General features: G+C 35.4%; 1 pseudogene across 1 annotated transcript; it reads left to right on the top strand.

Moving 5' to 3' along the window:
• Positions 1-8308: 8308 nt before the first annotated feature.
• Positions 8309-10784, top strand: LOC143565860 (cyclin-dependent kinase F-4-like; annotated as a pseudogene). The gene is made up of 14 exons (XR_013141144.1): positions 8309-8375; positions 8647-8736; positions 8825-8963; positions 9052-9154; positions 9248-9300; positions 9389-9455; positions 9559-9667; positions 9787-9852; positions 9933-10001; positions 10103-10166; positions 10254-10367; positions 10443-10474; positions 10557-10629; positions 10717-10784. The product of XR_013141144.1 is annotated as a cyclin-dependent kinase F-4-like (transcript).
• The last annotated feature ends 817 nt before the right edge of the window (positions 10785-11601 follow it).

The following is an 11601-nucleotide window of genomic DNA, read 5'->3' as shown; positions in this document are numbered from 1 at the left end:
TGTAAAATAAGAAAAACGTACTGACTCGTTGTAAAATTCCAAAATATTTTCACGGATTGCTTAGAACATGTCATATAAGTGTTTTATAAATCTTTTTCGGCTTAACGGATGCTACAATGCTTGTTTTGATATTAACGATTGCGTTTAAGCTTATAGCGTATCGATAAACGAAACCTTTTTCGTTTAAAGAGTTTTAAACGTACTAAGGCCTAAATATCAATATATTAGCCTCTATAACATATATATAACTCGTATATGACCCCTCAGTATATATACGGGTCATAATTAGTATCGGTCGGTTACTCGTTTAAGCACTACGAATTAACCGATTTATCGTTTACTTGTTACGTAATGAATATAGTATACCTCGTTTTGTCATGAATGTCACACTTTCTCAACAAAGATTAATGTTTAATATACTTGATTTCAATATCCTTCTGCATGACAGCATAACCGATACATGCTCACCGTGAGCACCAAACGATTACGTACCACGGAGTTATAATATCCGTGTCTATTTGTATATCCGGCATACACGGTATACCACCTACGAACGAACAACCAACTATGTCATAATGATTCCAACACCTCTTTGTGTATGGGTAATCATTCTATTCGAGTATTCATGGGTATAGGCATCTAACGGATGTAAGGATAAAATAGGGAGTTGCAAGGTTCAAGGTAATCGTGCAACCCATGTTGCCTTCAAATATTATCAATTACTATTATGGGAAACTCTATCACTTGCTCAGTCAATGTCCTCAGGCGTTCTAGGTTCACTAAAATCGGTAATTCTCGATCTGGAGGTGGTATGTCTCATATGTTTGAGAGTGAGAGATACACATATATATTTATATATATTATTTTTATCTGCTCATTTATTATCAAATTTATTATTATTATTATTATTATTATTTTATTTATTTATTTATTTTTTTTTTTACCTTAATGGAATAGGAATGGGTTCAGGTACAGATTCGTCCATACGTGAGGGTCGGCGGTTCGGGTGAACATATGGGGTTATTAGGATATACGGTACCGGTGTTGGTAGGGTAAGGGATTTATCAATTTTGGTTGGAAGTGACGGTTACTAGATATTTCTGGTTAATGTCAAACGGGAGATCTAACTTGGTAATATCATAACTATGGCCCGATAAGCCAGACTTATTATCAACCGATGCTCTAGAAATTTCAGCATCCTTGGTACTTTTATTAATTTATTCCCCCGGTTCCTTATCCGGGTCCTATTTCTCAATACATGTATCCACAAGATATGTACATATATATATACACATTAGCACGCATAAATAATATTATATACTTTACACATATGTTGCCATTTTTACCTATTAATGTACCCCGTGACTTCCCCTGAATCCACTCGTGCGGACAAGTCTGTTATTATGTTCCGGACCATAATAACTCACTTGTCCATCCAAGTTCATCCAGATCTCGTCACTATAAATTATTAGTTGATATTCAGATCCTATAATACTTGAGCTACTGGTTATATTTTAGGTATCTTTTAAAGACATCCTAATTCTTTATAACCAATGGCTCTGATACCAAGTTCTGTAACACCCCGTAACCGCAGCGAAAACGTAACCGGGGCGCCACAGACACCTCTGATATCAACCACATTGTTTATAAAAAAAACTGAATACATTAATATACTTCAAATTACATTATCTCGTATTTCATTACCGTCTAGGTGATACACACATCATACAATACGATACATAATTCTATTTATTATAATGTATCCTAACATCCCACACGCAAATCTTACACACATCAAGCACTTAGCACGTAAGCAATCACTTCATCTTAATTGTACCTGAAAAGCATGTGAGAAAACGGGTCAACTACGAATAGTTGGTGAGTTTCACAATTCAAGTAAACCATGATAAATCATTATCATAACATAATATTATTATCGATGTAATTATGCTGAGCCCACAAGTGAAACCTCTGACTATCACACACAACCCCTGTGGCATATCCCCCGCCCACGGACCTGCCCCACACCGCTATGCCTAACATTGCATAGCAAAATAAATAACAACAAAATAGACATGTGCAACTGGCTGGGAAACATCAGCAAATCCATGCCGGACCAGTTGGGTTTGTCAGACCAATAGTACTATCCACACTCTACCGGCTTTCAGTTAATCATTCGTGTTCCGGGGCCTTAGAATGTTAGCAACTCAGACAATTACCATCTTAGTACATTTCCGTACGATTCCCGTACAATAAAATATATGTAAATACACGCAAATCCATGCGTTCAGTATGTACTTAAACATTTCAATAGTAACATGCTTCCGCCCCGGGAAAATATTTAAAACAATTCAGTAAAAAGAGGCTCGTGAAACTCACCTTAGCACATGCAAGCAGGTAACAACAATCATTATCAGTTAACACGTCCAATCTGTAATATGATCCCTACGATCGTTATTATACAATTATAGTTTATATAATCTTTAACCGTGTTAACCAGTACATCTGGGGACACTGTTAACCCAGTACTGTACCCATTCCGGGGGCAATGTTAACCCAGAAACACTTCTCCGGACTCAGATTGTGATATCGTTTAGAGTTCAGTAGCCAAAATTACTATCAGTTTGTTTTCCCCGTTTTGCGTGCCTAGCACAGATATCCGATTTTACGTTTCAAAATGAGTTTGGTCACACACGACCCGAAAATAGTTGTTGACTGATAATTTAATTAAAGTTGTGAAATTAGAGCTCGGTTTAGACGCCCCGATTGACCGCGGGACCCGTTTCCGTCTTTAGTGCACCGGAAACTGTTAAATCGTTTAAAATTACCCAAATCATCCGAATTATTTTCGGATGATTTATTTTTACTTGTTTAACTCAGTTATATGAGAATAGTTCATTTTTCAGGGTTTTTATACACCAGTCAGCTCGTCCACCCGAACTTTGCTGGTTTACGCGTTTTATATTATAAAAGTTCACTTTTATTCCAAATAAATATCCGTTCATCCTCGGATCTTGAGATTTTGCACAAATCACTTTTTGACAGTGGGGAATTTTATAAAAATATTTCCAGAATTAATTTTTATATTTAAAATTTATTTATCTATTTTTAAACATCATTTAAACACTAAATATGTCGTAAATACCAAACGACCTTAGAAAAATCCCAAATTTTTCCTGGATGACCCCTGCCATCCACATAGTCCCCTGTAATTTTTCCAGAACCAAAATCTTTTTTTACATGCCATTTTCACTAAAACTGAGCTAGAAAACCCTAGAACTCGTTTAACCGAAAAGCCTACTTAGACTTCTCCAACTGACCTAAAATTTTGTGTGTGACTTATACATGTTATAAAAAGCTTATCTGGAATTTTCCAGAATTTTTCATGATATTTAACTATTTTTCACCATTTTTAGCCAAAACCGAGCATTAAATTCACCAAATATTCATCCTTTGTCCAAAGATTACCAAAAATTCACAGAACTCATATTTTCATGTATTTAACACCTCTGTAAAATTTCATGACCTAACTCTAAACCATCCACAATCTGTCCAAAAATCCATAATCGAACATAAACCGAATATACCTTTTGTTTTCCACCACTACAAGCTACAAACTCGTCTTTCCGCCTTATCTACCACTAAACACAGATCCTACAACCAACATACCACAATACCAAGCAAGTTACACTCACGATCAAGCCTCTTACACTATAGTTTCGGTTATTGTTTCAAAACTAAAGTTTGAACCGTAAAAATTCGTTTTTGGTTCGTTGAACTCCTTTCTTGGACCAAGATCCCTTGTATAACCCGTATACATCACTTGATCATGCAAGAATCGGTTTTCATCTTTGAAACCTTATTTTCTTGCAAATAAACTCAAGAAACGAAGATGGAAACGTAAATAACTCGATTTTTACCTCGGTTTTCTTGCTAAAAACTCGGGTTTTTAGATGATCTTGTGGAGAGGAAAGGAAGAACATGGAATGTTTGATAAAAAAAAAATAACAAGTAATGGGATAACACCCCCTTATGTCCGATCGGTTTAGATGGGGGGTGGAGTGGGACCCACTTCTCCATTCTTAGCCACATGTTTGGATTCTCGAAATCTGGATAATGTTTTGGATAATCTGGTTCAGTTCGTTTTTCGGTTAAATGTCTAATTCGGCTTAAAACGAGGCTAAAACGGTCGTTTTTCGGCTTAAAAATGAAATTTATATAAAACCGATTTAAAAACTTTAAAAACTTAAACCATGACATTTATTAACTTAAAACATCATATTATTAATAATTGTACATCTTTTTCGGCTTGATCGATCGTCTCTTGCTTGGTTTGGTATTAAAGGTTTCGTTTAATGTACCGACGTACCATTAAATCGAAGTTTCTTTTTCTGTGCCGTATTTTACTTATCCCGAAGCATTAATGCTCCGTAAAATCACTAAATATTATAGATATCGTCTATAATTGAACCCTCGATTCTTTCGGGTTTCAATAACTATCGATCGATTAATCGCATATTCAATACGATGAATTATATATTCACGTACAATCAATACAGTGAACCATGTATTCTCGTACAATTACTATGGTAATTCATGTACCCGACATTAAATATAACGTAACTATTGTCTACCGGTTAGGGTATACCTGGTTTAATCGGAATCGTTACAGATACTGAGAGCAGAGTGATACTAGCACATCTTTGCTAGTCCAGATATTAAACCGAGAGGAGAGTTATTATATTATGAGGGGTATGAGCATGTCTGCCTTAACCGGAAACAAAGTCACTTGTCTGGGCGGCTTTATTGTATTTATTATAGCACTTAACCGTATTTGTGGGATATCAATCTAGAAAGTGTCAGTGTGGGAAACTGGGTATGACCTTAAACCTTACTAGTATTAATGACGATAAATTACATACCTATGATGGAGGTTGATGTTTGCTTTAGAGTTTGCTTGAGGGCAAGCGAAAGATAAGTGTGGGGATGTGATGGTCGGTTAATTTGTATATGTTTTAGTTTGTTTATTATTTAGTTTTAGTCGTTGATTTTAGGAACTTCGATACTTCATACGTGTATTATTGGATTTCAAGTCACAAGCGTTAAAATACTCAATTTAGACCTGTTGTGACACGTAATGAAGACCCGGGATGTCCAGCACGCGAAACGAGGAGTTTTATAGAAGTTTGCTGATGACAAGTCCCATCGCGATACGCGATGGGCTTGGCTGAAGGCCCATCGCGTATCGCCATGGGTTTAAAATTATATGTTGACTTTCTGGTCCATCGCAATACGCGATGGACCAGTGAAGACCTCATCGCGTATCGCGATGGGGGGTGCATACGGGAAAATTAGGTTTAAATCATATTTTTTCATCATAAAGAACCCTAACTCGTTTTGGACGAAAATAGGCGATTTCCAGCAGCTCCAAGAGGCGATTTCACCATCATAGCTCATGCCAAGACCTTACACATGATCCATGTCATCCATATTGAAGATTTAACAATGTCAAGGCTCGGCTAATCTCCTCGAATCTCACCCGAGATGTATAGTTTGTAACTTTTACAGTTTTTCTCATGTGATTAAGAACACTCTTGTATAATTATTGATGGCTGATATATGATTATTGATGTTTAGTATTTCTGTGTGTTCAGTCGATTTAGGTTATGTTGGTTTGAACGATTTGTTACCAGATGCTAGATAATTGATCATATGATTGTTTGATTAGATTGAATACGATAAAACATATAATTTCCCTTAACTGAGTCACACTGGCAAAGACCGTTTAATAACTAGTGTCGTGTGTAAAGCAATTATTGATGTTTAAGGTTTTGTCTGATTGATCAGTTTGTAGTTAACCGGTAATAATTAATCTGTTAGGTTGCATGAGATTACTGTAGGTTGCTACATGAATTCCCGGGTGTGGTTTGCTTTGTTAATTGATTGAAGCTTACTTACTTGCTTGTTTGTTTAATTCTCTAAATTTAAACCATTGCTTGTGTGATCAGCACTAAATCTGTTACTTCATAATATTAAAGTTGTTATACGAATCACATTGACCACTTAAACCTGGTGGATACGATACCTTATTTATCCTATCTACTTAGGTTATTTAGATTTTTGATTGACTCAAGCAACAGTATCACAATTTTCACTTTTACTCACCCAATGACCCACACATATATAGATTATATGTGCACACCGCAAACACGGCATACACAAAAAACACAAAGTTAGTTGTAAATGTTATATTATTATAAATATAAATTGGAGATGGATCATAGATATATAGATATAGGTTTTGTAATAATATTTATTTAGTTACCCGGATTTAAACCACGTGTTTAGAAAATATGAAAATAATATCGAGGGAAGCATATTATTATGTCGGCCTCACCACGGCATCTAATCAAAAACCCCTTCGTTGGTATTGGTATTGGTATTGGTATTGGTATTGGTATTGGTATAAAATATAAATAAATAATAATACAACTTCCAGCCATTCGTTTTCGTGCTCAGAAAGAATCAAAGCGGTGGGTGCTTTAGGGTTAATCGATTCTAATCATCATCATCATCATAATATTATTATTATCATCCTGTGGCTTCCTTAATCATATGTCGTTTGCCCTACGCAAGGTACTTTCAATTCCTCGTTTTCTTGATTTTGAATTATGCGTTTATTAGTTGTTGAGTTGATGGTATTGACTCTTATTTCTTGTTGACTTTATGAAATTATTATTATTATAACTCAATTACTAGTTAGGACTAATTGGATGTTTGCTGTTGATTTTATGAATTTGAATCTCAATTACTTGGTTTAATTGCTTGCTTTATATTCCTGTTTGGATCATAATGATTTGATCTTGTGTTTAATTAGCTGGGTTTCTAGGTTTACAAAGGCTGAAAAATTTTGTAATATTGAAATTGATGATGGATTAAGATTATTGATATATATGGTTTCATGTTGGTTAGATCTGCTGTTTCTGGTGTTTTTATTTCAGCTGATGTTCGATTGACTCTTTGATTTTACTTGTGAACGTCATTCAACACCTGTCGATAATTTTTGTTTACTATTTCATTGATATAGTCTTGATAATCAGTCATTTGGTTCACTTTGTCAATCAGTTGTAAGTTGTATTACTCAGTGTTAGTCTAATATATGTTCACTTTATCTTGTCAGCTTCACAAGGTTGTAATCTCTTTTGAAGAATGGAACAAGTGTGCCCTTGGTCAGGTTGTTTTCAGAGACAGGTTCTCATATTCCAGTAAGTGCTTGATTGGCGTTGTTTCGTACTTGGAGTCTATTGTTTTCTCTTCTTCAACTGCACTTAGTGAACCTACATCATTTGAGCAGTTAACCAGGCATAATGCCTTTTTTTCCTGACACAGGTGTCGGATTGTCCATCTAAGTTAACAAGTAGTTTACTTTGTTTGTTGACGATTATTATTTCCTGTAACCAATCACATTTGTTACAATTTTGATGTTAGTGCACTGCTGATGTAAGAGTTGTTGTTCTGACATCATCTTGTTTTTGTACTGCAGGGCTGAACCTCGTTTGTAAACGCTATGTTTACTGTTGAGTAGTTAATGAGATTGTCAGTCTGATCTTAATTTTAGCATAGTCGTTCTTTCTTCTGATGAATATCAGTTAAATATTAATCAAATATCTTGAGTCCGAACTCAAGTAGGAGACAAAAAAATAGTCATTTCAACTATAAGTCAGTGTTTTGGAGGATTTGTGTCTACAAGTATTCTGCTTATTTGTGGATTAGCATCAAAATGCTCTGCAATTTCCAGTTGTCTTTGCACCTGCTTTGTCAATGTCTTGGTTTCTGTGATTGCATATCCGTGTTATGAATAAGTGTGAGGACTGTTCATCAGAATCGTGCAGTTCAGCTCATGCAATAAGAACGGAGGTGGATCCAGCTACAACATCTAGGCTGGAAGCTTATACTTTTATAATATTGTCTCTTGTTTTCTAGATAAATTGTGTTTTTTTCCTTCAAAAATAAAGTGTCACGTGGAGTTGTGAACAGAAAGAAGGATAAGTAAGCTGACTTTCATTTATGCTTTTGAGTCATCTTTGATGTGAAATTAAAACTGAAAACAAAAGGTTTTCTTTGTTATTATGATTCAGGTACCAGATAATCAAGGAAGTTGGTAACGGAACTTTTGGGGTTGTCTGGCGGGCTATAAATAAGCATAATGGTGAAGTGGTAGGTTTTTTCTGATAAGCTCAATATATGTTAATTTAACTTTTCAAAACTAAATGTTGTGTTTCTTACTGTTGATGTATTTTGGTTACAGGTTGCCATTAAGAAAATGAAGAGAGTATTATTCGTGGGAAGAATGCTTAAATTTGAGGGAAGTCAAGGTACCATTTTCCATAGAGATGTTTTTGATATAAATATGATAACAGAAAACTATGTGATTTCAATATTAATCTATTCTGTAAGCATAAAAAATGCACTTTTGTTGAAGTTTAACATATTTACTCATTTCCCTTTTAGATTTATCTTTTATTGGACCCATGTGATCTTTTAGGGTAACTAATAACCCAAGTAAATCTAATTTTAAATATATCGCCCAGCATTTTTCTCTTTTCTAGCGCTTATTTGACAAGTTTACTTTCATACTCATGACAGTCACTGCGTAAGATGAATCATGCAAATATTGTTGAGCTCAAGGAAGTCATCAGAGAAAATAACATTTTGTACTTCGTGTTTGAGTATATGGTAAGTAGATTTTTTTGTTAATGTGTTTATTACTTGGATTTTGCTATCATATCATCTTTCTCTAAATATCATTAAATTTATTTTTCAGGAATGTAATCTGTACGAACTCATGAAAGACAGAGTGAAGCCTTTCTCAGAAACTGAAATTAGAAACTGGTGCTTCAATGTGTTTCAAGGTCTTGTATACATGCATCAACATGGCTACTTCCATCGTGATCTTAAGCCAGGTATTTAGTTATATGAAATTGTTTTTATATGTTGTAAGGAAATGTTAGGTATGTTGTTTAGCTGAATATGCTGTGTTCTTGTTGTCAGAGAACTTGCTTGTTTCTAAGGGGCTGATTAAAATAGCTGATTTTGGTCTTGCTCGTGAGATCTTGTCACAACCACCTTACACTGAGTATGTTTCAACACGCTGGTGAGTTTTGTATTTTCATTTTAAGTTTGCCATTTCTTACTAATTGTTATCACCTCTTAACAATCTACTAATTACATAAATATGGATTCTTAGGTATCGGGACCCAGAGGTTCTTCTTCAGTCGCCAAAATACGGTCCTGCAGTTGGTGAGTTTATGAAATTTTTACTGTGACGTTTATGTAAACAATGTTAAACTTTTGTGGTTTTAATTTTGTTGGCTCTTTTCAATCACAGATTTATGGGCAATGGGCGCAATCATGGCTGAATTATTTACACTCAGTCCACTTTTTCCCGGTTCAAGGTATGTGACCTAATCTTGCCATACTCTTTTTAATGGCATATGCCATTTCAGTTTCTTTTATGTGGTTTTGTGGGCATGTGGTAACTGAATGTATACTGTGCAGTGAAGCAGATGAAATTTACAAAATTTGCAATGTGATTGGCAGCCCAACAGAGAGAACTTGGCATGAGGGGCTTGAACTAGCTAGTAAATTTAATTATCAGTTTCCAGAGGTCAGTTTGCTTTGATTTAGCATCATATTATTCTATGACCTTCATCTATTTTCAGCTGCAAGATCCAATGAAACTGAAATATAACCGTATAAAACCATGAATCATAATTTTCTTTGCAGTTTGCTGGTGTAGATCTTGGTGCATTAATACCATACGCAAGCAAGGATGCAGTCAATTTGATTGATGTAAGTATTAAAACATTACCATTTTTATTTTACAGTAAAATGTTTTATAATTACATTATTTTCGGTTTTTTGAATAATAGTCTCTCTGTTCTTGGGATCCGTGCAGGAGGCCAACTGCTGTGGAAGCTCTTCAGCATCCTTTCTTTCAGGTATGCATTGCTATCAAGTTATTAAGTTTTATAAAAGCAGCTGTTAAATTTTTTGAAGTACGACTAAAACAGCTGATATATATATTTTTTTGAATCTATAGAGTTGTTACTATGTACCTCCATCTCTTCGCCATAAGCCTGCTACTGCCAGCACGTATTTATCTGGTTTGTTTATTCCCTTCAATTCAATCTCAAATTTCTGCAAATTGAATATCTCGTTGGGTGAGTTTTTAACTGGTTGAAGCTTTTCAGTTGGATTAAATAGAGGAGCTATGAAGCAGAACTATACAATGAGGTATTCTGGTCATTTGGAACCAGCTGGCAATGTTACTTCGTCTGCAAAAGGTCCTGTTTCCCTAAGCGCAGGTATTGTATAAATAAAATGGTTACAAAAACATTACTTTCATAATTCTGAGTCTTTTCTGTTATATTATATTACAGGAGTGTATCATAAACTGGAAATGAATCATCAGGTGTGTGACGTTAAGTTCTGTCCGAAAACAACATACATTGTATTTGTGTTATTATTATCTCTTATACGTTTCTTCGTTCCAGGGTGGAATGAATTACGAAAATAGCGCTTTTAGGCAACCAAAATACCAACCTCCTACTGTGAAGTACAATACAAGTAAGATGAAATTTATTTTGAAATAATTTAACTTTTTAGTGGTGAAGTCCATGACATATTAGACTGAGAAAGTTATATTTGGTGAAGCAGCGGGATTGATGGAGAAAGGTGGAGGCGTCTCTGACACTGCCGAGAGGTTTGCACATCTTAGCTGATCTAGTTAGAGGACTTCTTTAAAGAAGGGCTTTAATCCACAGAATTGAGTTTCCATTAGAATGGTTAAAATGCTAATGGTGAGATTGTTTACAGGAGCTAGTTTTAAAAGAATCAATCAATCAAGCTTGGACCCGTGCAATTTATAGGCCTCCCTCAAAAGAACCAGTCCAGACAATCATCTGACTCCCATGAGATGATAGCTTCTTTTACTATTGCTTCTGAGTTCGTATCGCTACAATAGAAGAGGAAATTGAATTGATTCATAAACTCGTATGTAGTCACTGAACGGCACCGCTCGATTCTACTGCCTAAGATGTCCCTCCCGGTACCTGCTTGAGTTAGCGTAAGCGGCTCGTAAGACCAAGGAGTTAGCCACCTTCCGGGTGAGAGGATAGACCCGGAGAAAGAAAGGGATAGAGCTCTGAAATAGTGAACTTAGAGCTGGGGTGGGAAAATTGGTTCGGGTAGGAAGGCTTGTGATATGCAGCCTGGTAGACCTTATTGCAGCAAGGTGGCTGGATGATCGGAGATTTCACATCAAATGCTATTCGTTCTCTTTAATATAAACACGTGAATGGTATTTGTTACTATATAAATCTATGTAATGCGTATGCCTTTTCTACTTCACTGAAGTTTGTTCAACTACTTTTGACATATCGGCTGTCTTGTTTCTATAAAAACTTTATGTATTATAACTTGCGTTTTAGGGGTCAGTCATGCTACTAGTAGGTCTTTGTTGTGGTTTTCAAGTTTTACAGGCGAATGTGTGGGTACAAATGCCATGTTTTCATTAAATTAGATGTTAGCCAACCCAGT

The sequence above is a fragment of the Bidens hawaiensis genome, unplaced genomic scaffold (assembly GCF_021521415.1).
Source record: "Bidens hawaiensis isolate Kalapana, Puna unplaced genomic scaffold, B.hawaiensis_p1.1 tig00022547_1, whole genome shotgun sequence".
Taxonomy (NCBI): domain Eukaryota; kingdom Viridiplantae; phylum Streptophyta; class Magnoliopsida; order Asterales; family Asteraceae; genus Bidens; species Bidens hawaiensis.
Note: the sequence above shows the minus strand (reverse complement) of the source record. Positions and strands in the feature narration are given on the sequence as shown.